The sequence below is a fragment of the Sturnus vulgaris genome, chromosome 7, assembly GCF_052056855.1.
Source record: "Sturnus vulgaris isolate bStuVul1 chromosome 7, bStuVul1.hap1, whole genome shotgun sequence".
NCBI lineage: Eukaryota > Metazoa > Chordata > Aves > Passeriformes > Sturnidae > Sturnus > Sturnus vulgaris.
Genome location: NC_142249.1, coordinates 157,763 through 183,970, shown reverse-complemented (window position 1 = coordinate 183,970; position 26,208 = coordinate 157,763). Strand labels below are relative to the sequence as shown.

Below are 26,208 nucleotides of genomic sequence, written 5' to 3'. Positions count from 1 at the left end.
AGTGACACTGATGCCGTGCAGGACAAAGCTGTGCCAAAGGTTGGGACATAGTGTGCAGAGTGACTGCCTGTGGCTGGCGAGCTTCCAGCCTCCCAGGCTTGTTGGCTTTAGCCAGGGGGACAGGAAGCCTGGAGGAAAGGAGGCTTAGAGGGGATCTTCTGATTCTGTACAACTCCCTGACAGGGGTAGCCAGAGAGGTGGGGCTCTGCTCCCAGAGAACAGGGACAGGAGCAGAGGGAACGACCTCAAGTTGTGTTCAGGCTGGACATCAAGAGAAATTTCTTCACAGAGAGGGTGTTCAGGCCTCAGCAGGGGCTTCCCAGGGCAGTGTGAAGTCCCCATCCCTGGAGGTGTCCAAGGAAGGCCTGGACACCTGGATATGGCACTCAGTGCTCTGGGCTGGGTGACAGGGGAGGCAGCAAGTCACAGCTTGGACTCAGTGATCTTGGAGGTTTTTTCCAACCTAAGTGATTCTGTGATTCCATAAAGTATGAGAAAATAGAAATGTTTGTCCCAAGCTTGAAGTAATTTGAGGTGGTGGCCTGGGAAGAGGGAAAAGCCTTTTATTGTCAGTTCAGATTGCATAAAAGTACCTGTAGAAACAGACGGGAGGTAAAGTTGCCCAGAGAAGCTGTGGCTGTCCGGTCCCTGGAAGTGTCCAAGGCCAGGTTGGATGAGGCTTGGAGCAACCTGGGATAGTGCAAGGTGTCCCTGCCACGGCAGGGGGAGGATGGGATGAGCTTTAAGGTCCTTTCCAACCCAAACTGTGATTCTGCAGTGACCTATCAGACTGTCGTGTTCTGCACTGCAGGAAGGCTCTCAGGGCACACACAGTACTGCTGGCTGCTGCTGCATCACACAAGGGGCTTGTTACAGCCCAGGCTCTCTGGATGGGATTCAGAGAAGCTGCTGAGCCATGAACAATTCAGGTTAGGGTGACCCTACTGATCCAGTTCCTAGTCCCAGTGTTCAGCTATTTTTATCTTTGCTGTTTAGGCGTGCTTGTGTAACCTGCTTTGGTGATGCATTTTATCAGGCAGGTGTATGAGCTGCCCTGAGTCTGTACAGCCCTCACTGCTGGCACAAATAACAGCCCAGCAGCTGTCCAGCTGTTTGACCTGCCTGGCAGTGAGAAGGATGAAGAAAGAAAATGCACAAAACCTGGCAGAAGCTGAAGTCTGCTTTCCAATACTCCATACCCACTGCAGGAAGATGAGGGTGAAGAAGACAGCACTTCCCTGTGTACCTTTTGGTACTTGCACTTCAAAGTGCAAGGAAGGGTGAAGTACAACTTTCCAACGTGAATCTGTGCATCCTGGAAACATGTATAAGGGATTGCCTTTGTGGATTTCCAGTGAAAATACTTCTAAGGACTAAACTCCCATAGCACTGTATGGTGCAGTATGCAGAGAGAAAGGGTTTTGCCAAGAACAAAACAGGGAACAGGAGGATAAATGTGTTGTCCTTGCTCTCAAGACAGGCAAGCCACGATCTCAAACATGGACCAGGAATGGGAGGTGCAAGGGTCAAGCCACTAAAAAAAGTAGAATGGATGCTAAATGAAGGGAAGACAGCAAAATGAGACTGAGCCAAGTGATCAGGTTGGACTGCAAACTTATCAGTAGGTTTTTGCTTCTGTCTCTTCTGGAAGGACTTGGACTGGAAGGAATTAATGACGGAAAACACCTAGAAAGAGCATACTGGGATTTTGGTATCTGGGAAGAGAGAAGAAACAAAAAGCAGTTGCTAATAGTGAGGTGGGATAACTTGCACTGATCAGTTCTAAAGGGTAGCTTTTCCTTTTTGAACAGTAATTAATTATTTTCACTGCATATCAGTCATTGATAAACAGCACTTTATTTCAATGAGGAGGGACTGGAACATGTCCCCTCACTGCTTGCCCTCACCAGCTACCAGGGCAGGTGGATAAAAGCACACAAGCTACTTGACTGGCAAAAGTATCTAGAAAAATCAGTTCAGGCTTCCTTGGAAAAGACACTGATGGTCTGGAAGGCAGCAGAGAGCTGAGGTGTAGCTGGAGGAGCAGTGCAGGCAGTCTCATCTGTATGAGGATGGGGACAAGGTCCCACACAGCAGAGACAGATTTCCTGGAACATGGACTTCTGTTGCTCCTATTTAAATTGTTAAATGCAAGTTTCTGTGCTTCACTGCCAAGAGACCTGAGTTTTGTGAGCAGGAGGGTAGGACTATCAAGCAGCTTGAGAGACAGAGGCTAAAAGGCAGGTCAGCCCAGGTCATGGGTAAAATCTGAAGACAAACTGAGATTTAGCAGAGGAGAGTTGGAGAAGGAAGAATGACCAACAGGAAATGAAGCTCCAACAAAAAACCTTATTCTGAAAAATGCCAGATTGTTTTGCATTCCAGTAGGAATATCTGCCTTGGTTCTCAGGGTAGGACACTGCTTGGTGGGATAGTAAAGGAAACAAGTAGTTCTCTGGGGAAAATGTGATGTGCCAGATATGCAGACACTGGGTGAAGTGCTGGAGGAGAAGAGGGAGAGAGCTCCTTGTCATTCCCAGCACTCCCTGGAGCCCAGGGTTTACTTCCTCCAGCTCTCAATACAGCAGGCTTTGCAGCCCATGGTTTCCTTGGACTGATATTGTTGTAAATCAGCCTCTTTTGGAGAATAATGGTTGTGTGTTAGTTTGTGTGTAGTAGTTACAGCTCACTGAATTTGAACAGTCTCATCAGCTGGAGCACAAAGCCCTTTAAACTGAACATTGCCCTGTAAAGACTTGGTTTAGAAATGGCCTTGTTGCCTCTTTTCCAGCAGAAAAACACAAAATTCAGCAGTTTGGGTTTGGATGTGCTTGTCTCAATGCTGGATACATTCACTAAGTACCAAGGCAGATAGTATCTTAATCACAGCCATTGATGTGCAGCCATTGGTGATCTTTCCATTTTCAGGACTCGGTTTTGATCACTGAGCATTGGATTAAGGACCAAGTGGGCATGTGGAGATGTTTGAGCCAAGTCAATACTAATTAGGAACAATAGTATGTACTTATACCCGTGATAGGAGATCGAACTTGGAGTTCTTTTGAAACAATGGGAGAAATGGACGTGGAGGAAAAAAGGGAGATGGAACAATGTTCCATTGCCCATTTGTTTGTTGTCAGCAACATAACTTGAGGAAATATGAGCTTTCAGGCTGACAAATGATTTAATTCTCCAGGCTCGAGGAGGAAAACTGGTTTGTTTTGCCAGCTATATATCTAATATCCAGATATTAGAACTATAAACCATCATGTGACAGTACTCTTGCAGAAATTTGAGTAATTTCTTTTTGTCTGTCACTCTTCCCTGGTGACTTTCTAGCCCTTGCTGCAGCAGAGGACCACTGGGAGGATTAAGTCATGGTTTGCCAGCCTTTGACATGATCTAAAATGTATGCAAAGGCTTTTGGGACTGAGTCTTATGGGATATCATGCCAGGACATGCCAAAGAAGCTCTAGGAAGATGGAAACACTTGTGGGTTTATTAAGAAATCTAAGGAATGTGGGGCATTTCACTTCAATAAATGTCAATCTCCAGCTTCCGGCTCACTACTGCTGAGACAATTTCCTCTTACTTGAGCAGAGGTCTGGAAGGATAACAACCAAAGCTAGAAAATGTTGGATATCAGCCTCTGACATGAAATGGAGGAAAATCACATATTGACCTCCCTTTCTTTCCAGTAATTCCATCCTCTTCGAGATATTGACACAAGAGTAGAAATCCTGGTTAGCAGTACAAAATAAAGGTGCCTTTCAGCACCCGAAGTTCACCCTAGATAACAAGGCAGCACATACTGCTACAGGGAGCTCACTGCATAGCTGAGCAGCAAAAGAGGCAGAGAAGGACCAAAATCTGCAAATGTGGTTCCTCAGCACCTCCAGCAGAATTGTTGGGGCCACATCGAGAGTATTGTGTTCAGTTCTGGTCTCCACAGTTCAGGAAAGACAAGGACCTACCAGAGAGGGTTCAGCAGAGGCCACAAAGGTGATGAGGGGTCTGGAACTCCTCTCTGACAAGGAGAAACTGTGTGAGCTGGCCCTGTTCAGTCTGGAGAAGAGAAGACTGAGAGTGGGTCTCATCAATCCATACAAATTTCTCCAAAGTGAGTGCCAAGAGGGTGGTGCCAGACTCTTTTCAGTGGTGCCCAGCAACAGGATGAGAGCAATGGCCATAAACTAAACCACAAGAAGTTCTACCTCAACATGAGGAAAAACTTCTGTTCATTGAGGGTGGCAGAGCACTGGAACAGCTGCCCAGGGAGGGCGTGGAGTCTTCCTTGCTGGAGGCGTTCCAAACCCATCTAGATGCACTCCTGTGTCACCAGCTCTAGGTGACCCAGGGGGTTGGACTGGATGATTTCCAGAGGAATTCTGTGATTCCGTGAAAATGACTGGAGGAGAGGCAAAGGGTATAGAGGGAAGAAGGCGAGAGATGGATGGCACTGAAGTATCTGAGAAGCTGTATTCCTTCCCTATTTTCTGCCACAATGAGAATTGTGTCCTGAAATAGTTATAGATAATAGATATTTCCCTAGGTCAGGGTGTCCTTTCCCAGCTCCTCACTGCAAAGTTGTTTGTATTTATCATTCATGACTAGAATTAAATGATAGATCCATAGAATATCCTGAGTTTGAAGGGATCATCCATCTCCTGAGCCTGCTCTGGCCTTCCTGGTAGAGCCAAGTACCTCCAGTATGCCTACCTAACTGGTGACTGGGACTCACCAGTACCCACCACATTGGAAGGAGCTTCCCAACAGGCATGTTTGGGGTTTTGGCCTTCCCTGCAATCAAATGGAATTTTCAGCTCTGTGGCCAAACACTACCCAGACAGTGAAGGACATTTTAATACCAAATCCATGAACAAATCAATTTACTGCAGTAAAGCTACTTAGGGGGCCCATCTGGTAACTGCTAATTTACAGACTGGGCCATCTGCCACTATCACAAGCTGGGAAGACTGGAAAAGTTACCCAACATAGCCAACAGTTTGGCTTTGTTTTCTTCCCCCCCCCAATGCTGTGTTTTGTTTCGCCGCTAACTGACAGCAACACAGCGGTTTTGTTCTGAAATCCAGATTTTTCAAACCTTGGATAATCTCGTGCTGCTGCTGTGACTCAGCAGTTGTCCCTGGATATGTTTATGCAGCACTGAAGCTGCTGACAACAGGATGGTTTGGGAAGCTGGGTTTCTACCCAGCGCTTGTGTATTTTAGGTTGGTGTGACAGGATGTGTGGAAAATTTATTTTAAATATATGTTTTTGAAACTTTAGTCCTCTGCAGTTGCAGAATGTCTTCAGGTTCAATGGAAACAAATTGATCATAGAATAATGGAATGGTTTGGGCCAGAAGGGACCTTAAAGATCATCTAGTTCCAACCCGTGATATCTGTGACATGGAGAGAAAATCCACTAAGAACTGCAGGTTTGTTGTTGGGAGTTGTGCTTGAGTTGGTTTGGACCATTTTTGACCATGTGTGGGGAGCTTGAAATTCTTCACACTTTACTGTGCTTGAGTGAGACAATGGTTGGTTTTGTTCAAGGTCTGTGTGACTGGGACACAATATTCTGTTTGAAGATGAGGTGGGGAAGCTGAGCTAAGTGGCTGGAGCTGTGTCAGGGCAGGTTTAGACAGGATATTAGGAAAAGGTTCTTTCCCCAGATGATGTTCTGGCCTGATGGTCAGGCAGTGGTCATGGTCCCAAGCATGTCAGAGCCCAGGGAGTATTTGGACAACACTCTCAGGTACAGGGTGGGATTGTGGGGTGTTCTGCACAGGGCCAGATGTTGGATTCAATGATCCTTGTGGGTCCCCTCCAACTCAGGCTATTCTGTGATTCTGTGACTCAATGATAAATACCACAGCTGAAAGGTCCAACTAGGCAAAGCCTTAGACAGTTTTCCTTTGAGAATTTTGCCTTTCAAAAAGGGTTGGGATTTAATCCATGCTTTTTTTTTTTTTTCTGCTAACTGGATAATATTTTAGGCACCTGAGCAGTGGAAGTGGTGACATATAGGATTTACATATTCTTCAACAGATGGGGAAAACCAAATCAGGGCAACAGACCCAACACTGATCTTCTGAAGGTTTGACCCCGAGAACTCCTTTGGGCTTCCCTGGATTAAGATGGCAGAGCATCCTAAAAGGGGGAAAATTCAGCAGCAACAAAGCTTTCTGTTGCCAAGGCAGAAATCCAAAGCCCTTCCTTCCTTCATGGGACTAATGCTATTCTGCCCACTGGGACACAAACTTTCCCCTGGAAGTTTGGAGCTGGAGTTTCTTTTCCATCTGAGCATGCTTTTCCCCACTTAGTGTGATTGAATGTGTTATCTTAGGGGACACATTAATTGAATTTTCTATCAGCCTCTGCTTTAAGAACCAGGAGGGCCCAGAGGATAGATTACCAATAGGGGTTCTGTGGCCAAGGTGATTAAAAATTATTTGGCTGTGGAAGAGAGAATGTTGTTGTTCTCCATTGTCTTTCTCAGCAAAGAGATAACACTGAGATTGACTACAGGGTGACAGGTCATACATGTTTAATTTGAACAGCTATAAAAAGAAACTTGCAGTAGGGCTGCCCATTGAGAATCTAATAAATAAAAGTTAATATCATAGCTCGGTGTAACCCCAAGGATAGCTCTTAATGAACTCTTCTTGGAATCTAAGCTATCAAAAACTTAAGACGGGAGGTTGTCAAGAGCAGAGTAGGTCTGAAAGGCAGAATTCTCTATTTATAGGATAGAATTTGGGTGCTGAGCACTGATCAGTTTTGTGCTCACAAAGCTAAAACATCAACAAATCTTAGAATCACAGAATATCCTGAGCTGGAAGGGACCCACAGGGATCATGGAGCCTGACTCCTGGCCCTGCACAGACACCCAACAATCCCGCCCTGTGCATCCCTGAGAGCATTGTCCAATCACTCCTGGAGCTCTGGGGCTGTGCCCATTCCCTGGGGAGCCTGGGCAGTGCCCAGCACCCGCTGGGGGAAGAACCTTTCCCTGAGATCCAGCCTGAGCCTGCCCTGACACAGCTCCAACCATTTCCTTAGGCCCTAGACTGCTGCCAGGCTGTTCTACAGCTGTGGAGTAGAGGCTCAAACAAAATGACCCACCCAAAGTTGCCCCAGGTCCTCTTGCCATGGTTGTGGGGAGTGCTCTGTTTATCAATCTCCCCTTATCTCTTGGCACATCCCTGCTGGAGCCATAGTGAAGGTGCTGGCTCTTTGTGCTACTGGAGAGATCCTTCAGGTGCAGCTGTTTGGGTGCAGGCAGCTGTGAGGACACAGGCTCTGCCCCAGCTGTGCCTCATTCCTCACAAGGCTGTAAATGAGGCTGGAATGCAGTGTGGGACTGTAATTTGGGTAGGGATGAGAAGAGAACAGGGGAAGCTGCAAGTCCTTAAATCTAGATCTGGTTTCCAGAGTCCTGACTTGCCTCCAGTGCTACACAAGAATCTCAGGATGGGCTCTGTGTGCCTCCTGTCTTAGGATGCTGCTGGAGCCACGTGCCAGGCTCCCTGTGGTTCTCTGTGCTGCAGGGTTTTGTTTTGAGCTACTGACCCTGCCAGAAGATGCTTTAATGTTTCTGCTTCTGCCTTAGATGTGCAGACAGGAAGGCAGGTACACATCCTGCTCTAAGCCTGAGTGCTGTAAGATTACAAAATGCCTTGTAGGGGTTTAGGCTGTTTTATTGAAGTCTGTGGTTTGTTTTTGCCTGGTTTCCTCAGGAATGCAATCCTGGGAGAGGCTCTTCACCTCCTGCAGTGTTGGAACCTGAGGAAATTGGCCACCAGGAGCTGTGATTTCCTTCTCCTGTGATCTTCCAGCTGTTCCAGCTCTCTGTGTGCTGTGAGTATGGCATTGCTGAAATGATAAAACACCTGATGCAAACAGTTCTCACTTATTTAATTGGTGCACTGAGGAAAGAGCTGGATATAGGTGCCATGGTGCACATGGTATTTCTGAAAGTAAGTTAAACAATTATCCATTGCTTTGCAGTTTAGAAATGATGGTGAGAGGTGCTTCAGCCTCATTTGTGTGAACTCTGCAGTGAGAATGGACCAAGTGATCTCATTATGTTTCTTGCTCTGGAGGATACTCCACACACAAACAAGGTTCCTTTGTCTTTTGAATAAGTTAATCAGTAACTAATATTTGTAGTTATTCCTTTCCTTATTGGAAGTTTCTTTGCTCAGTAAAACTTTAGGTGTGTCTTTAAACTGTGTCTTTCAACTGTAACTTCGAAGCTTTGTTTCAGTGTTTGTGGCAGGAACAAAGTCTTGCTAGTGTAAAACATTCTGAAACATCTTGAGCAGAGATACCCACAACTACAGCTTGAGCTTCTGAACTGCAAGGAGTTGTGCACAATGAGGGAGGTGGAGAAAAGTTCCCTGAAAGAGGTGGACTGTACCTTTAAAAGCTGCCTAAGAAAACAAGTCATTTCCTTATGCTGGGTCTAGGCTGCTCTGTTTGTTTTCAGAGAATTATTGCTACCTGGGTGTTTTAGCTTGTAAAATAATCACGTGGGAACTCAAGGGACTGGCAGTGCAATAATCCAGCAAGTTCCAAAAACAAGTTGTCTTTGCCTTGGCCATCAGTGTTTCACTTTGCTGGTCCCTTTGATGCAGAGAAGAGCCGAGTGCCTACTGGCAAAGCTTCACTTTCGGGCACCTGGAATGTCCCATCAGCACTTGCCTCAGGAAGTAGGCTTAAGTTTGTCTAGCCAGGAATTCCATGATCATGCTGAGGCCAAAAACTTGGTTGCATTTGGATTTCTGAGGCTAGGAATGGACACCTTTGAGGCAAGAATGAAGAGTGGGGCTGAGGTATTGTCCTGCTCTTACTGCTGCCTGTAGTGGAGGTGGGCAGAATGAGCAGAGAACAGGCCTCAGTTGGACAGCCAAATTGAAAAGCTGTCAGCATTTGTCAGATAATCTTTTCATTAATAAATCTCTTATGACATGGCTTTTCCAGATCTCTAGGTAGAGCCATCTTTGGGGATGTCAAACTTCTGTTTTTCAGAGACTTTAAGCACTCAGCTCTTAACTGCAGTTTTATTTAGAGGTTAGGGAACATTTCCCCCAAGCTTAGAAAAAAAGCCATATATAGCAAACTTACTTATTTTAGGGTTGGTGTAAATCTTGATGTAAAATGGTTTAACTTAATCAAGCAATGCAATGTTTTAATAAAGCTGCCAAGAAAGAAGTAAGGGCTGTGGTTGTGCTCATTATTGCATAGAATAAATATTTCAAGCTCTGCAGAGAAATGGGCAGAACAGAAGACAAGCTGACTCTCCTAGTCCTAGACTCAGCAACATATTGAGGCTTTAAGAGTGGCTGCTGCTCTCAGTGTGAGGAAAGGTGGTCCTTCCAGCCTTGCCCAAGGTGACATTGTCCTGTCCCTAAGGAGACTGTTGGAGCTCTAAAGTATTTGAGTGGGAGTCTGTGACTCGAGGTTTAACTTGGTCCTTATTGGGGAATTCCCTTGTCACTTAACCAATTTTGCTGTTGCCCAGAGAGCCATCCCTTCAAGTGCTCAAGATTGGACATTGGGGCTTGGACCAAACTGGTCTAGTGGAAGGTGTCCCTGCTCATGGCAGGAGGTGGAATGATATGAGCTTTAAGGTCCTTTTCAACCCAACCCAGTCTGAGATTCTCTGATTTGCTGTAATATAATTCCCCTTACTTTCCCTCTTGCCAGGGTTTCCTGCAGAAGCTTTATATAAAGCCAAGCCTCTGGCTGGGGTTGCTCCAAAACCATTCATCATCCTCTGCCTGGGAAGGGATGTGTTTTTATACCATCACATCTCCAAGGGCTTTGAGCCCAAAGGTGTCTGTGCTTGTGGGCTCTTGACAGGTGAATTGAAGATTGTGATAAGAAGCACAAGCACCTCTCTGCAGGTTCCTCTGTTCCACCTGATGGCCATGGAACCATAGAATTCTGAAGGTTGGAAAAGACCTTTCAGATCAAGTCCAGTCATCAGCCCAGCACCATGTTCACGACTAAACCATGTCTTCAAGTGCCACATCCACATGGCTTCTGAGCACTTGCAGGGAGGGTGACTCCATCCCTGTTCTGGGCAGCCTGTTCCAATGCTTTACAAACCTCAGTGTTATCTTCTGGGTGCAATTAATGGTTTGGATTTATGGTGCTTATGTAAGAGTTGGGAAGAGCAGTTGCCTTTGTTGGCAGTTTAGTGTTGTCAGGCCTTTGGCTGAGTCACACACAAGGAAAGGAAGCATCTGGCAGCAGCAAACCCCACTTTTGTTCTGTTCCTCATAATTAAGCTTTTGTTTACCTCGAGGTTTTCTGAGGTATTATTAGTCCAATTTCTGTTTGTAAGCCTTTCCTAGGGGAAAAGTGGGTTTAAATTGGTTTTATTTTTTTCATTCAACTGTGAGTCAGTCGACTGCATTTTTTGACTGCATACAAAGGCCTTAATTTCAGTTCTGAATAAAAGGGGATATTTTTTGTGCTGTCTCTGCTCAGCTTTAAAAAAGAAGCTCAGTGACTCAAGGTGTGCAGTGACCTGTGTGAGAATGCAGCCGTGGTCAAAGCTACCATCTTATCTAAGATAAGACTCATGAAATAAATCTAGAACCCCTGGAAGTATCATATCATTAAGGAAGCTGCAGTTAAGTCAGGTGCTGAGCTTACTTGCTGTGGAATCTGGCATAGATCCATCATTGCTTAGCTAAAGAGCTGAGCCAGCCACTGACAGCTTTTGGAAACAAATAGGGGTGAAAAAGGATTTGTCCTACAGATGCATAAAATCGTCACCCTTCAAATAAGGCTCTGTAAGTGGCCAGCATCTTTTCTGGACATTTAATCACATTTTTAATGAGTTAAGCAAGAGTGCAACATCATCTCTGTTGCCCACACATGCACGTCCAAAGCTGATCCAGATGCTACTCAAAGCAAGCTGACTTATCCATTTCTTCAGGGAGAGATGTATTTGAGCTCTGAGAAATGCACATCAAAAGCTGCAGATAATCAACATTCCCCTCCAGTGAGGAGAAGATAAACTCCATGTTATTGGCATTTCCATAAGTCCCAGAAAGGGCTTGGATGAGGGTTTGGATTAGGCTTGCCAGCTGTTCCCTGGTCAGGGAAAGAGGGAGGCTGCAGGATTGTTTCCTGCATGAACTTGATTCCAGCCCTGGTCCTACCTCAGAGCCATGGTTGTAACTGGTGTGGCAGTGTCACTACATGGGTTTTATCTAATCTCTCAGATATCCTCACTTTGAGCTCATATTGTTTGGCTGGAAGGGATCACCCAGCCCAAACCTGCTGCTGCAGTGGGGTCACTGAGAGCAGCCTTTCCCCACAGGCTGAATGTCCCCACAGCTGGAGATTCCACAGCCTCTCTGAGGGGCCTGTTCCAGTGTGGGACCAGTCTCATGGTCAAAAAGGGTTCTCTTGTGCTCAGATGGAATTTCATGTGTGTATTTGTGCCTCATTCCTTCCCATCAGGTACTTGGGCTCACTGATATGATCCTTGAGTCTTTTCTCCAGATTGAGCAGTCTCTGCTCCCTCAAACTGTCCTCACATGAAAGATGCTCCAGTCCCTTCATCCTCCTTTGATCTTTGGCTGGATTTTCTCCTGTAAACCCATATCTTGTACAGGGGGAGCCCACATTTAACTCCTCCAGGTGTAGCTCCCCTAGTATTGGACAGAGAGGCAGGATCACCTCCCTCCCCATCCTTCAGTCTCTTCAGAAAAGGAATGAAATTGCGCGTTTCATTTATAACCATGGTAATCATTAAGAATAAAGACAAAAAAGTCCCACCCCAAAATCAATTGTACAAAAAATGTTATTTCCAATGCAGCTGGGATATAGTTTTTAGAACATTTTCATGCACAGACTTCTTGTATCAGAAAAGTACAGGAGAAGAGGGAGGGTGTGAAAACTACTGAATATAGATTTTGTGAGTGGTGTGCATTGCAGTGATGGGCTGTAGGGAGGCAAAATTTATTTGTCTTATAAGGAAATAAATAGGGAAAGGGCAACAGGGGAAAAGCCGTGCTACAGGAATAAATGGCCACAAGGAATTACAAATTCAGACACTGGAGAGGGTTAGAATTTGTACTGGCTAAATGAATGGGTGGAAAATACTATTGTCCAAAAGTGTAAACTCAAATATTGCTATTTTTAGACTTGTTATTCCTGTTTGGTTGTTTTTTCTCAGTGGGCTATTTCGGCTCTAGTGACCTGGAGGTGTAATTTTGTAGATGCCTAAGATATGGCAGTCAAACTTGCTTTGCAGAGCAGAGTCTGGTCTTTGCAGTGACAGTACCACTGGTGTCATCATCTGTGCCACTCATTCTATCCCTTAACAGCTTTCTTACCAGCACCTTTCAGGCTTTGCTCTGGATAGGTTTTACACATCCAGACTACCAAGATGGAACATTTCTTTTTTATGCAGAGAATGGCAGCTTTGTTTGTCAAGGCTCTTGGTTGCTGCTTCCTTTGCTGTCAGTTTAAGCTGTGGTCTCCACAACATCGATGTACGTTTGCCTTCCTCGAGGCCTTAATTTCTATTTAGCTGCTGTCATAGAGGCAACAGAATTCTTCCCTGTGAGGGTGGGCAGGCCCTGGCATAGGGTGCCCAGAGAAGCTGTGGCTGCCCCTGGATCCCTGGAAGCTTTCCAGGTTTGACAGGGCTTGGAGCACCCTGGGACAATGGAAAGTGTCCCTGCCCATGGAACAAGATGAGCTCCAAGGTCCCTTTCAACGCAAATATTCATTCCAGCAAGTGTTTACTGGCTGTTACATCCAAGCCATGTATTTACAGATTCTGATCGTGTTTCAGCTGGAGAGCTTTAACAGTGGAGTCCCCCATCTCAAACCTGCCTTTTGAAAGCAGTGTTATATTTAGCTGTTTTTTATTACTGGCAACTTCAGCAGTTGAAATTGGACCTTGGGGCTTCAAAGCAGCTGCTTGGTTAAGGAAGCGTCGCTGAATAAAAGCTCCCTGCTCCGCTCCCCTCCCCCTGCTTTACTACACTCTCAGCTGTGTGAGCCCAGCAGCAAGGAGGGGAAGTTGGCCTTGAAGTGAATCTAAAGAGGAAAGAGAGTGGGAAGAGGAGAGGTGGAGTCAGCCGGGGAAATGCAATAGCAGCCCGCAGCGTGGGAAGATGAGAAAGCAGCAGCAAAGGCACTGATGGCTCAGTCTCTGTGCGGGTGAGCTCCGCTGAGCAAGGGCTGAATGGAGGGGAGGACCAAGGAGTTTAAAGAGGGAATACACTCAGTGAAAAGGCAGGGACTGCCCTCCTCTTTCCTTCTGGAGTAACAATCAAAGGGAAAAGGTAAGGGGTACAAGGAGGAAGTGAGTGAAATCAGTGCCAAATCCCACTTGGAATACGAGCCTTTAATAAACAAGGGGTTGTGATAGCTGAAGGACACTTGGAAATGACTTTGGTGTAAAGCAGGAAGCAAAGAACACTAAACAGGGTTGTGAGAATCCTGTAGGCATGATACTCTTATTTCATTATATTTTCATTTTGGTTGTGTAACTGTGCTCTAAGCTGTCCCTGGCAATACTTGTTTTAATCCTTAGTGCAGATCAAGTGTTACTGTATTTCATGGCATGAAAATGACTGTCAAAGACAATTTTTTTTTAATTTAACTTCTTTCCCTACGGGATTAACAGAAACCTGGTGACAATGGGATGGTATTTACTTTCTATAGCACTACTGCCTTCAATAGAGAGTAGAGTGGCTTTTAGCCAAGTCTAATACGTTCAAGTTGAATGCCACGTATTTTAGGCAGCTTTTGGTAAATAAATCGGTCTTAAAACGCTCTGACTAAAAATATCAGGTTTAGGGTCACTTTGATCTGCTAAAAATGACTTGACTGCAACTTTGAAGGCTTGGAGGGAGTTGAAAGTATGTACAAAACGAAACAAAATTGGAGTAAAACTTTGTTTATATCTTTTTGGGTAGTGCAATACCTACTCTGCAGTCCCATTTTGTCACACAACTGTAAGTGCACTTAGTCCCTGCAGTTGCTAATGGCTCTCACCTTTCAGGGAGGGAGTATTTTTTGTTCCTTTTGAACCAGAAGAAGGTGGAGCACAGAAGTGACTGGCTCAGATTTTCCACGGTGCTTGAAGTAGACCCTCAGTGTAGGGCCCTGTGCCTCAGCCAGCACCTCACCACAGAAGCATCTCTTTTATCTGAGATTTATGAGGCTGGCAATAGAGTTGGGGTTGAGTGGTTGTGCAAACAGGGTTGCCGCTGGGACAGGGTTGGTTTTTTGCTGTGCTGTAGTCCAGTGCAGCTGTATCTCCCCTTGGTTACAAAACCCGCAACTCTTTAGATAGTTCTGGGTAACAGCAGTGCTTTACCTACCCCTTCTTTCCTTTGGCAATGGTAACAGACCAGTGACTCACTAGAAAAGACACAAAGCTTTCTTCTAAAGATTTTCAGACTTTTAAGTGACTCTGAACTTCATTCTGCCAGCCAGGTACTACTAAAATGCTAAATCTTTCTTGTAGGCTCCTTTTGGGTACTGAAAGGCCACAATTAGGTTACCCAAAGCCTTTTCTTTTCCAATTCTCCCAGCCCTTCCCCATAGCAGAGGTGCTCCAGACCTCTGATCATCTCTGTGGCCTCCTCTGGACTCACTCCAGCAATTCCATATCTGCTGTTGGCCTCTGGGCCAGGGCAGCTCTGAAGGTTTCAGGGTTTCACCTGAGCACAGGGACAGAATTCCCCCCTCCTTTGTTACCCACTCTGGGGGCTCAGCCCAGGGCAGGGGGGTCAGGGCTGGGGCAGGTCTAGCTCTCACCCACAGCACCCCCAAGTCCTTCTCCCAGGGCAGCTCCATCCCAGCCTGGATTAATTCTGGGGCTTGCCTGCACCCAAGTGCAGCACCAGCACTTGCTCTTGTTAAACCTCATTAGATTCCCATGGACCCAGTGCTCCCATCCTTCATGTGTGTCCCTGCCACTCATCCTGGTGAGCTCTCCATGCTCCAAACGAACTGATGCTGTTGCATGGTCTATCTGCAGGTTTACATTTTCCCCTTTTGGATCACCAGCTCTATTTCCAGAGGAACTTGCTGTTTATCCTGATTTCTCTGCAGGATCAATGAGCCCACACACTCCACTCTCTCCTTGCCTGTGTGTAGCAGATCTCCTCTATGAGTAGAGCAATGCTGCTGTAAGAGCAGCTTTCCCCATGCTGCAGCTCAGAGCTTCATTTCCATATGGCTGGCTTAAAAGAGAACAGCTTTCTTTGAGCTTTCTCTGGTGGCAGAATGCCAGGCTCCCCCACCTTCTTTCTGGGGCTGTGGTGGCTCACTGAATGATAGGATAAATCCAGTTTTTCCCCCCTCCTTCCTCGCTCTCTGTTGAGGGCCTCATGCAAGCCCTTCTCTCTGAAAGGCATGTTAGATACATCACACTTTGATACTCTCATGCATTTCAAGGTGAGATAATAATCTACATAATCAGATTTTGGGGTTTATCTAGGCTTTTTGTACAGAAAAGTCCATGTATGACATGTCCAGTGCTGAAATCTGGACTGTGACCTCTTCTTTTCATCCCTTTTTCTGTTTATTTAGCCTGCAAAAAATGTCTCCTTTTGGTGTAACAGGTATGGAAAAAAGTATTGGATGCCAGACGAGAATGTGAAGTGACTCTTCAAGTTGTAAAGGCCCAAAATAAATGTGGTAGATTTTTTTTAAGACAGAGTATCCATGCTAGCAAAGAGGTACCAGATGAGAAATAGGAATAATTCAGCTTCCTGTCTGGTCTGATGAGGTTTCAGGAGACAGTGGACCAGGTGAGTCTTGATTTGATGTTATCCATTATCAGACTGGGCTGATTTTAAAGAAGGATTTTGATGGATGGAGCCATTTTAGGTGGACTCAGGCTGCAGGTACACACCTCCAAAATATTTTCTCTTTGCAGTGGTCCTGGTAATGCTGGACTGGGAAGTGAAGTGCTGCTTCTCCTGGAGGGATCAGTAGCAATGAAGTACATTTTGTGCTGGATGATTTCAAATTTAATGCAACCCAGTGACTTGCAGCTCAGACTGGACTTGCACTGAGGTCTCAGAGCAGATGGTGAGAAGGTAAAAAGGTGATTCTGAGTAAGACGGGGCTGGCAGCCTTTGAGATTAATTTTTTTTGAACAAACAACAGCATAAATGGGCACAAAAATCAGGATACCATAAGGTTTTGTGCCATCTGTGACCTATTAGATTATGATAATGATGAGAACAACTAGTGTTTAATAACTCCCTGCCTCAGACAACCTGGGGAAGTGTAAATCCAGAATCATCCATCTGTGCTTTGCTGGAGCTGCTCTTGGGGAGGATCCTGAAAGTTGTATGCTTTGAGGGAGCAGGGAATGAATATACAGTGATTTCTCTAGCTGAACTTGTTTGTGAAATGCTGGCTTTTCCCAGGAAAGCACATACAAAAATAGCAGCCAGCCCTCTCTAGCCATGGAGCATATGTCTGTGGGCTCAGCTTTGAAGTTTACCAGTTGCTGCAGTTTCTCCAGAGAGGTTAAAATGCTTCTGTAATGGAAGTGACCTGAGCACTCGGGTTCATTATTACATTCCCCCACCTCTAGGCTGCTGCTTTTAGTCTGAGTCTGAGGCATTTAAATGAGTTGTCCCAAATGGAGTCCTTAAATTCTTCAGTGCCTCTGATGGCAGTGTGGGAGAGCTCAGCTGTGCTTCCTGGGCTGATCCTGGCAGCTTGAGCTGTGTGTAAACCCGATTGTGAGCACTGCACATTCTTTCCTGTGCCTTCCCCTCTCACCTGGCTTATTCTTCAAGCCCTTTTATTTGGCAGAGTTTTACCAAAATGCATAGAAATGAAGCTACTTCTCACCTCTGCAAGGTCTTGCTTCAGCTAAAAAAACTGCATTTATTTTTCAACTATCCCAAGCTGAATGTTTTTGTTCTTCAGTAACGCAGAATTGACTCCTGCTTTTGGCTGAAGTCTGTGTTAGGCCATTATAGAAATTAGGCAGCTGCCCAAAAGTCTGCCAAGGGGCAAAACCTACTTGCCATTAAAGCTTTTAACAAATGAGATTGGTAGGTAAGTCCATGACCACCTGGGCTCCTGTGCAGCAGGATTCCTATGGACATCAAAACCCTGAACGAATCTGATGTTTTAGAAGTGACCTAATTGAAAATACAGCCAGTAATGTAATTATCATCAGGAAACAGCTCACCTTCTGTTGCTTAATTATATTTTCCTTGTATATTTAGTCTGTTTCAAAGAAGCTGCCTTGGATGGCACACAGGGTTTCCCTTTAATTACTGCTGTATGGTAATTGTAATGTAATTATACTGTTATAAATATAATGTGCATGTATTATTGTGGGGCAGTGATTTATGACATGTAAGCATATTTTTAAAGTGTTATAAATGTTCTCCACACAGCCCTTTAATGACAGGAGTCTCTCACAGCCATGCAGTGTTTAAATTTCCCAGTGTTTAAGGTCTCCTGTAATAATGCTACTTCATCATCTAGTCAATACTATGGGAATTACACTGCTTGCTTGTGGTGAGGTCTTTAATGATCCTCATCATGCTTGCAAAATTTGCTAGTGCAGAAATATATATTGGGCGTCATGATAGGACAAGGGGGAATGGCTTTAAGCTGAAAGAGTTGATTTAGATGGGATATTGGGAAGGAATTGTTTCCTGTGAGGGTGGGCAGGCCCTGGCACAGGGTGCCCAGAGAAGCTGTGGCTGCCCCTGGATCCCTGGCAGTGTCCCAGGCAGGTTGGATATTGGGGTTGGAGCACCCTGGGACATTGGAAGGTGTCCATGCCCATGGCAGGGGTGGAATGGGATGGGCTTAAAGGTCCTTTCAACCCAAACCATTCCATGATTCTGTTATGCTACCTTTGTATTAACTACTTGCATAAACAGATCAAGACCCTAAAGAGGTGACAGAAAAGGTTTTGAATCCCTCACTCCAAAAAACCTCCAGGAGGGGTTGTAGCACTGGAAACCTGAGCACAGAGCTGATGTGGTGAAGGTATTGATGGCTCAGTGTGCTCAGTACTGTAGCATCCAGTTGCTTGCAGGTGAAAATTTGGGAGCACAGTAATTTGTGTATCATTAACCTTCAATCACAATTTAAATGTGCTTGTGGTGGTTTTCTTTTGCTCCGGGATGTTTCTTCATAACTTACCATGTGAGTCCCCTGCTGCAATGTGCTGTGTGACAGAACTTCTGGTTTATCACAGGATTCATGTTTCTTTTCAAAGTGTTTTCAGAAGGTTAGGACTCTGTTGAAGGGACAACAAAAACAGTGAGTTATATTTAAGTGCTAGTCCCTGAAACAGCAGAGAAACCCTGCTGCCCTGATTATAGCAGAGGAAATCAGTCCCAGAGATTCCTGGCTGGTGAAAAAAAACTGGAAAAACACCCACTTGGCAAGACCTTGTATAGTGAGTACTTTATGATGGGTGATTGTAAGTGTCCTGGGAAAGGCTTTCTGAATACACTGTAGTTCCTGGAATTAACATTTTCATCCTGGATTTCCATGGCACATACTGTACAAATGAAAGATATATCAGGAAAAATAAATCTTCAGTTTTGTGCTAATGTGCAAATGCTACTCTTGTATTATATTCCCAAATTTAGCAAAACCAAAGTGACTGGACAGAACTCAACTGCATCTGCCTGTTTGCAATGGAACCAAGCATGAGGCAATGAAGTGTGATTAAACCGTGCTGGCAAACGCATTTTTATCCTGAATTAAATTTGTCTGTGGGCTTTGGCTCAATGCTCTGCACAAAGGGTGAAACTGGCTGTGAAGAGGACAAAGAGCTCATCACGAGCACACGGAATTGCTCCGACATGCTGCACAGTGGCTGTGCTGAGCCTGGGTTTGCTGCAAACGTGCAAGAGCAAGTTTGATAAGTTTTTAGTCCCAGCTCAGGCACCAGGCAGATAATGCCATGCAAGTCCCATGTTCAGTGTCCTGGTGGCTGCACAGAGCCATGTTGGAGCACGGTAGATGATAACCAGGGTCACTATTTTCCTGCCTCTTACCCTTGTCAGGCTGGTTACTCATTGTTTTGCATCTTCCCCTCCACCCTGAATTTTTTGTTGCTGGAAATGTCAGCAGTGCTTAAGTAATTTTATCCTTTTAATACTTTTTTTTCCTCCAGGCTTGTGTGTTTCCTGGTCTGTGGGATTCTGTCCCACCACACACATGCACAGGAGGTCTGTTGTCATTGGCACAGCACAGCCCCTGCAGTTTGCTAACCCAGCATCTCTGGTGTGAGGCTTGCAGGAGACATGAACAGAGCCTTATGGGATGCTGAGTTGCCAAAACAGCCAAAGACTTCCCCCAAGGCTGGGGGAGCAGCTGCTTTTTTATATTGAGCTAAACTCTTACCTTGTGTGAAGTGCTGCCCTCTGAGGATGAGCAGGTTAGTCCCTTACAGATGTAGGAGCTGTGCCCTCTTCACTGATAAGCTGAGGTACCAACCAGCTTTCTCCAAGCTGACCATCAAGCAAAATATCTGACTTCTGAAATCTGATCTGCTAGAGCTTCCTTTTCATCTGGCATGGAGGAACCTCTGCAGCAGGACAGGGGAGAAAACGAGACAAAAACTTCCGTGGGTTCAGATAAGAGCGGGGAGAACCTTCACCAATCAGTCATGGGCAAAACAGACTTGGCTTAGAGAAGATTATTTTATTGCTAATTAAAAATAGAGCAGCATAGTAACAAACTAGAACTAAATGTTTGCCCCCACTTCCCATTCAGAAACTACAAGGAAAAGGTTTATTGCTTTTCTGTTTTTTCCTTAGTGACAACCAGGGCACACGAGCTTCTTCCCCAATATCTGAATAAATGAGGTAATTTCAGGTATTTAATAATGTCCAATTTTTCACTCCTCTTCTACTCCTGTTGCTAAGCTAGAAATGTGAAGTGTGAAATGCTTCGAAGTGGGCTCATTTACACTCACTAGGGTTGTATTGGCAACAATTAACTACAGCCCTTGCCAGAAGTGACTTTAAAGCGGCATTTTTCTGGTGAAGAGCACTTTGAGCCGCAGGAGCCCCTTGCACCTGTAGTTCTATGTCCTTTTATGTGGGAAAGGATCATCTCTTCCCTATTCATCTCTTTGTGGACTGGATGTTCTGCCAACGGTGGGATGGTCACAGGCTCTCCACTGCCCGGTTTTTGTGCTGTGATGATGTCAGTTTGTGTAGGAGTGGCAAAGCCCAGCATCTATTTAACAGGGGATGATCCGTTCAGCTGCAGCGCTGGGAAGTCTTAGGGGTGGGCTCAAGATGATGGAAAAGGGGAGCTTTCACCCAGGGATGAAACTGGTGGGAAGAAGGGGGTAGACAGCTTTTCCCAAACAATCATTTGTCTGTTCTCTCCAGAAACCGAAGGCTTCACTTCACTAGCAGCCCTCCCACAACATATTTGCTGTATTAAGTGCTGTGCCATGACAAGCAGTGCCTTCAGAGAGGCTTGGGAGTGCTGGAGCAATTGCAGAGACCTGGCTGTTGTGGTCAGCTGTCCTTGAGCAAGGCTCCAGCCTGCAGTGCTCCTCGCTGGCACTCTGCATCTTCTGTTTACAGTGAGAGCTCGTCTTCTGCTCTGGGAAGAAAAATAAAGAGGAGAGGAGTAAACAAGAAACAGCGGCTGCCTTTGCAGTCCTGCTCATTTTGATCCTTGCATCCTGCTGTTTGATTCCACCTCCTGCCTCCACTGCAAGGATCGAGCTTTCCCAAATTCTCTTACACAGGTTATTAGAATAAACCTTCCACTAACTTTGTAAATAATACTGGTGTAAACCTGCTATAATAGAGCTTTCTTTTTATCTCTGCTCCTCTTAATTGCATTTTGCAGTAGTTTATATCAGTGCAATGGTATGCAGCTGCAGGATTGCACCTTTCTGACCTTGGGAAATCATTCCTGGATGCCTTCCACATGGGAGTGATGCAGTTATATCTTCACAGTTACAATGTCTGTCTTGATCACTTGCTTTCTGTATAAAAGTTCCTGCAGTGTGCTTTCAGGTGTTGGTGTCCAATTTAATCCTCCTTTCTGCTCCCAAATATCAAAATATGCCAAATAGGTCACGTGCAGCTGAAGCAAAAGATTTTTATAAGTTTTCAATGGGAATAGAGGCTGAACAGCTTTGAAACAGGATTTATATTCCTCCCCCCTCACCTTCCTCCAGTTATTTGCAATTCATGTGGCACCCGGGTGATGAGTCTGCAAGTGTTACTCAGAAATCATTGAAACATTAAAAAAGAGCTTGAGTATCTATTCTGCCCCCAAACTGTTTCTGTTTTATGAGCTCAGAACACAAGCTGCTGATGGAGTGAGTTTGAAAACTAGGTCTCGCTCCATTTCCAGGGATTTGCTCCCTGGAGGTGAGTTGGTTTTGAAGCAGGAGTTATGTGTATTTGACACTAAAATAGAGTAGTTTTGTTATTTGTTTCCTCTTGCCCTTGAAAATAATTAGTTAAAACCTTTTGGGGAAACATTAACAGTTCAATTTAACTAAGCAGGGAGTTTTCCAGGCTGGCAGAAAACAAAAGGGGAAGGTGTCCCTCCTGTGCAGGGGTTGGAATTAAATAGTTTGTAAGGTCCCTTCCAATCCAAACCATTCTGTGATCCTATGGAGAAGTCTGGTGATAACTGTGTCAATGAGATGCCTGTGGAAGAATAGTGATCTGAAGCAGTTGAAAATTTGTGGTTAATGGAGCTCAATTAGAATTATGGAAATATTTTTAACTGAGAATGAAGGGATTTATTTTGAGCTCATCTTTCCCACAAAAAGCATTACCCTTAAGCTATATATCTAGATGAGATTTATAAAAATAAGAAATAGACAGAATTTATGAGCTGATGTACAGGACTTGTCAGCAAAAGTAGCTGCACTTTAATCAGATAGTCCATTAACTGCATGCTGTGCATACAGAATCCCAGAATGGTTTGGGTTGGAAAGGACCTTAAAGCTCATCAGATTCTACCCCTGCCATGGGCAGGGACACCTTCCACTGTCCCATTGCTCCAAGCCCCAATGTCCAACCTGGCCTTGGACACTTCTAGGGATCCAGGGGCAGCCACAGCTTCTCTAGGCAGCCTGTGCCAGGGCCTGCCCACCCTCACAGGGAGAAATTTTTCCCAATATCCCATCTAACCCTGCTTTCTGGCAGTGGGAAGCCATTTCCTGTGTCCTGTCCTTCCATCCCTTGTCCCCAGCCCCTCTCCAGCTCTCCTGTGGCCCCTTTAGGCCCTGGAAGGGGCTCTGAGCTCTTCCCAGAGCCTTCCCTTCTGCAGGTGAGCACCCCCAGCTCTCCCAGCCTCTGGTGCTGGACCAGGTGCTGGCACAGGGGTTTGAGGAGATCCTTCCTGAAGCAGACCCACCTGACAGGTGTGGTTACTTTGGCTCTGAGCAGGTGACACCACTGGTGACCAGTGTGCAGAACTGCCATGGGCAGATGAATCCAGGGAGAGAAGCTGCTCCATTGCCTCGCACCTCAGCCAACTGCCAGCTCCTAGGTTTTTTGTTTAAATGCCAAGTAAGTTTCTGTAGCTGATAGTGTGCTAAAGGCATGACCTCGAATTGGCTCAAACAAGCTGTTTGTAGAACTGGGTGTGAGCACTTCATTTAAATATAAGTTGCAAGTATTGACCGAACCACATCCAGTCTGCCCAGCGGTCTCATTAATTGTATTCATTAAGTGGATTTTAAATCAGAATCATCAGATCAGCAAAAAAGGATGAGGCTCTCAATTTTCAACAGCACAAACAGTATTAAACTCTATCAGCTCTCCCTGTCGGGACGTAATGATTTGATTTTATGCTTTTTCTTTTTTTCTTTTTTTATTTTAAGTCCATACATGTTGTTTCATTGAACTTGCAGCCACTATTTTGTGAACCCTTCCCAACCCATTACTAAATGTAGAGACTGACTTCCAGCTGGCTTAGGAGGATTTGGACAGCACTGGCACAGCTCAGGTTTGAAGTTGAGGACTAAAATACTTTAAGCCCTGTGTCAGATGTATTTTGAGTAGGGCTCAGTACTATATGACTTAACCTGTGTACTCAGGCAGGTATAAATCCTCTTTTTTGACTTTTATGGGCCCAACCTGTCAGAAATAACGGTGGCCAAACTGGACATTTGTTTTGTATGCACTAATGGTAATAAAGGAGGCAGGGAGAGTGAGCTCTGAGTAATGCTGTGCCCAAACCAGAGAGAAGAGACTTTTAATCTGCTCTTAGACATGAAGGCCTTTCCCTTTTCCCTGGCATACATTGGACACAATCCCTTAGCCTGCAGATAAGGAGGAGAGTGTTCAGTGGGACTTTGATATGTGGCTAAGGGAAAACAAAAAGGTGGAAAGAGAAGGGGAAAAAAGGGGAATCCCAAGCCCTGTTTACCACTGCCTGGTTATCCTGTGATCATCCCCACTGGAGTTTGTGCTTCAGCACAGGCAATAGCTGGGTATGTTGCAGCCTGTCGATTAATTTAGTTCCTAGGATTTAAGCTGGATCCCTTTTCTGAAAATAGGAGCAAACGGTCAGTCTTAGTCTTTTGTCCTGTAGAAAAATACATGGAGTTTAACTCCTCACCTCAACCAGAACACGTGGATATAACAACTCTACCAAAATTTTGGTGTGTTTTGACACTCTCTAGTATTGTGCCTAAGCACAATTAACTGCTTTTGATAGAGTAACTGGAGTCAGTGGCACTCTGGAGGAGCTGGGGCACTACTCTGCTGTGCTGTCCTCCATCAGGTTCAGTTTTTAATGGCTATGATAATCACAGAATGGCAATTTGGCTCCAGTTCAGGCTCTGCCTCTTGCTCCTCCAGGTAAGCTGCTTTTTGAGCTCACAGCTGAAGTGCTGGGGAGCTCCCTGCCCTGCATTTGGAGGAGGATTCCCATCTCTTATCAAGTGTAAAAGCTTAGCATTGGAGCAGTTAGTGCTGTAGTGGAAGGAATTCGAAATGTTTTTGCTCTTCTCTTCTGCTCTTGGGGAGCTGTGAGGAGGGAGCCCCTGCTGCCAGCTGGATAAGCTGTTTGGCCAGTGGTGTGCATCTGGTTGCACATCTATGGGCATGTCCTCCAAAAGGCTGAGAATAAAACAAAGGATTAGAAAGAAATCCAGAGGGATTGAGAAATCTGCTCATACAGTTTTGTTGTGGTTTTCATTTGGAGTTCCTGGGATATGCAAAGAAAAATGCAACTGGATTTCCAAGGAGGGCAGAGGATAAGGGAAGCCAAGGGGCCTGCCTGGGACAATCTGCTCTGGTGTTACAAGAGGACACTGGAGGCAGGGCAGGTGGAGACATAAAAAGGTTGGTTCTCCTTCAGGGCTAAACAGCCCTGACTCAGGATTTGGTACCTGGAAAGCAAGACTCCTTCTAGGTGGGTGTTATGTTCTGGATCAGAAAACAGGCTGATCTCAGTGGAGAAGAAGACATCTTTGTCAAGTGAAGAACTTGGTGGAGTGGCTTCTGGCAATACCTCTGAATTCAAGCAGTAAACACCTTGGCATAGGTGATGACTTGCTGCTCCTCAAGGCATGGACTTGATAATCTTGGGGCTCTTTTCCAGCCTTAGTGATTCAAAGATTCTGTGACACCACTTAGCAAAAGCCTTGAAAAGACTGGCTGAAACAGTAGGAAGGAAAGAGAAGGAAAACAAACAATGGCAACTGTGGAACAAACAAGGAAAGAATAAGCACAGACTGATCTGGACAAGGAATTCCGGCTGGCTCTGGGATGGGATGGTGTGCGAGCAAACAACTGGCCAGAATGTCATGGGCTCTGTTCCAGGCTGAGAGAGAGACAGCTCCTCTTTCCAGACTGAGACCCCCTCTTTGGCTGGGAATGTCCTCTGCCTTTCAACTTTGGTGGGGTAAATTACATTGTAACCTTGATGATCACAAATACTCCATAGTCGTGGGCCTTTCCAGGTTGCCAATGACCTGTCAGGTAATAGAAAGTGAGCACCAAGTCAGTTAGCAGAAAATGAAAGAGCACATCTGTTGCACCTGGAGGGGCTTGGATTTCTGAGCTGCCACATCAATGTGCTGTGTCCTGCTCTGAGGAGGAAGCTCTCTGGATGGATGGCAGAACGCTACAGGTTTTAAATTCCCATTTCTACAGATGAACAAAGGCACCAGATCTGGGCTTAAAAGCATCATCTGCTTTGCAAGCTTGGAATGCAAACAAGAGGTTTCACCTTTGAATGTTTTCAGAGGAGGTGGGCAGATAGAGACAGCACAAGGGGCAATGGTTTAAAGTGGCAGAGGGTAGGGTTAGATCAGATGTTCGGAAGAAATTTCTCCCTGCGAGGGTTGGGAAGGCACAGGGTGCCCAGAGAAGCTGTGGCTGCCTCTGGATCCCTGAAGTGTCCAAGGCCAGGTTGGACACTGGGGCTTGGAGCAACCTGGGATAGCAGAAGCTGTCCCCGCCCAGGATTTGGAACAAGATGATCTTTAAAGTCCCATCCAACTCAAACCATTCTGGTATTCTGGAATTCTACAAGCACAAGATCACGGACACAAATCTAACAACTTTGAGATGCTGAGCTGTGCTGTTGAGATGGAGAAGGCTGCTCCCTCGCTGGGGTGCCAGCTTCCCTTAAGCTGTAATCCTCTTTTTATCTCCAGCCCTCACTCAAGTCTGTCCGTGGTATGTTGCTGTATTGTACAGGAATAACCTGGTTTCCTCCCTCTGAAGCCTGACGAGTGTGCTGACAGCTCCGTGTCAGCTGCTTTGTAGCTGGGCTTTGTTAAACACAGGCGCTAATTCCCTTCAGTTCATCTGCCTGGCTCCGGTGAAAGCCATCAAACAGCAGGCGCCGCAGCTCTGTCCGGGATTTGTTTGCAAATGTAGACACTTAATGGTGAAAAAAGGTATGCCAGCACTTCCCAGCCTGGGGGGAGCAGCAAAACCTGTGCCCTCAGCACTTTGAAACCGTAATTAAGAGTTCGGGAGTGTTCGGCTGATGAAGCCTGTTAGCTTGGCAGGGGAGGGGCATTGTTTTCCCTGCCATGTCAAAAAGTGTGACCTAATTACCTGCTCGAACATTTGATGTAATGCATGACGGGTGATAAAGATACATTCTCACTTTAGGGGGTCGCTGTAATCGCTCCTCCAGTGCTGTCACGTTTTGCTGTAGGAGATCCTGAAGTCTCTTCTGTAGCTTGGAAAGGAAACGA

The 26,208-nt window shown here is 45.5% G+C and overlaps 1 protein-coding gene across 17 annotated transcripts in view; it reads left to right on the top strand.

Annotated features, from left to right (window-relative positions):
- TRPM8 (transient receptor potential cation channel subfamily M member 8) overlaps positions 1 to 26,208 on the top strand; it is a 128,185-nt gene that overhangs the window by 33,721 nt on the left and 68,256 nt on the right. For 13 of the 17 annotated variants that reach the window (XR_015804727.1, XR_015804723.1, XR_015804724.1 and 10 more), the window contains one exon: positions 7,745 to 7,865. The exons of 3 other annotated variants lie outside the window; for them this stretch is intronic. The gene's annotated coding sequence lies outside the window, so the exon portion shown is untranslated. Of the gene's footprint in view, positions 1 to 7,744; positions 7,866 to 13,308; positions 13,328 to 26,208 lie in introns of those variants that run through there. One more of the 17 variants, XM_088167519.1, reaches the window with a different exon arrangement.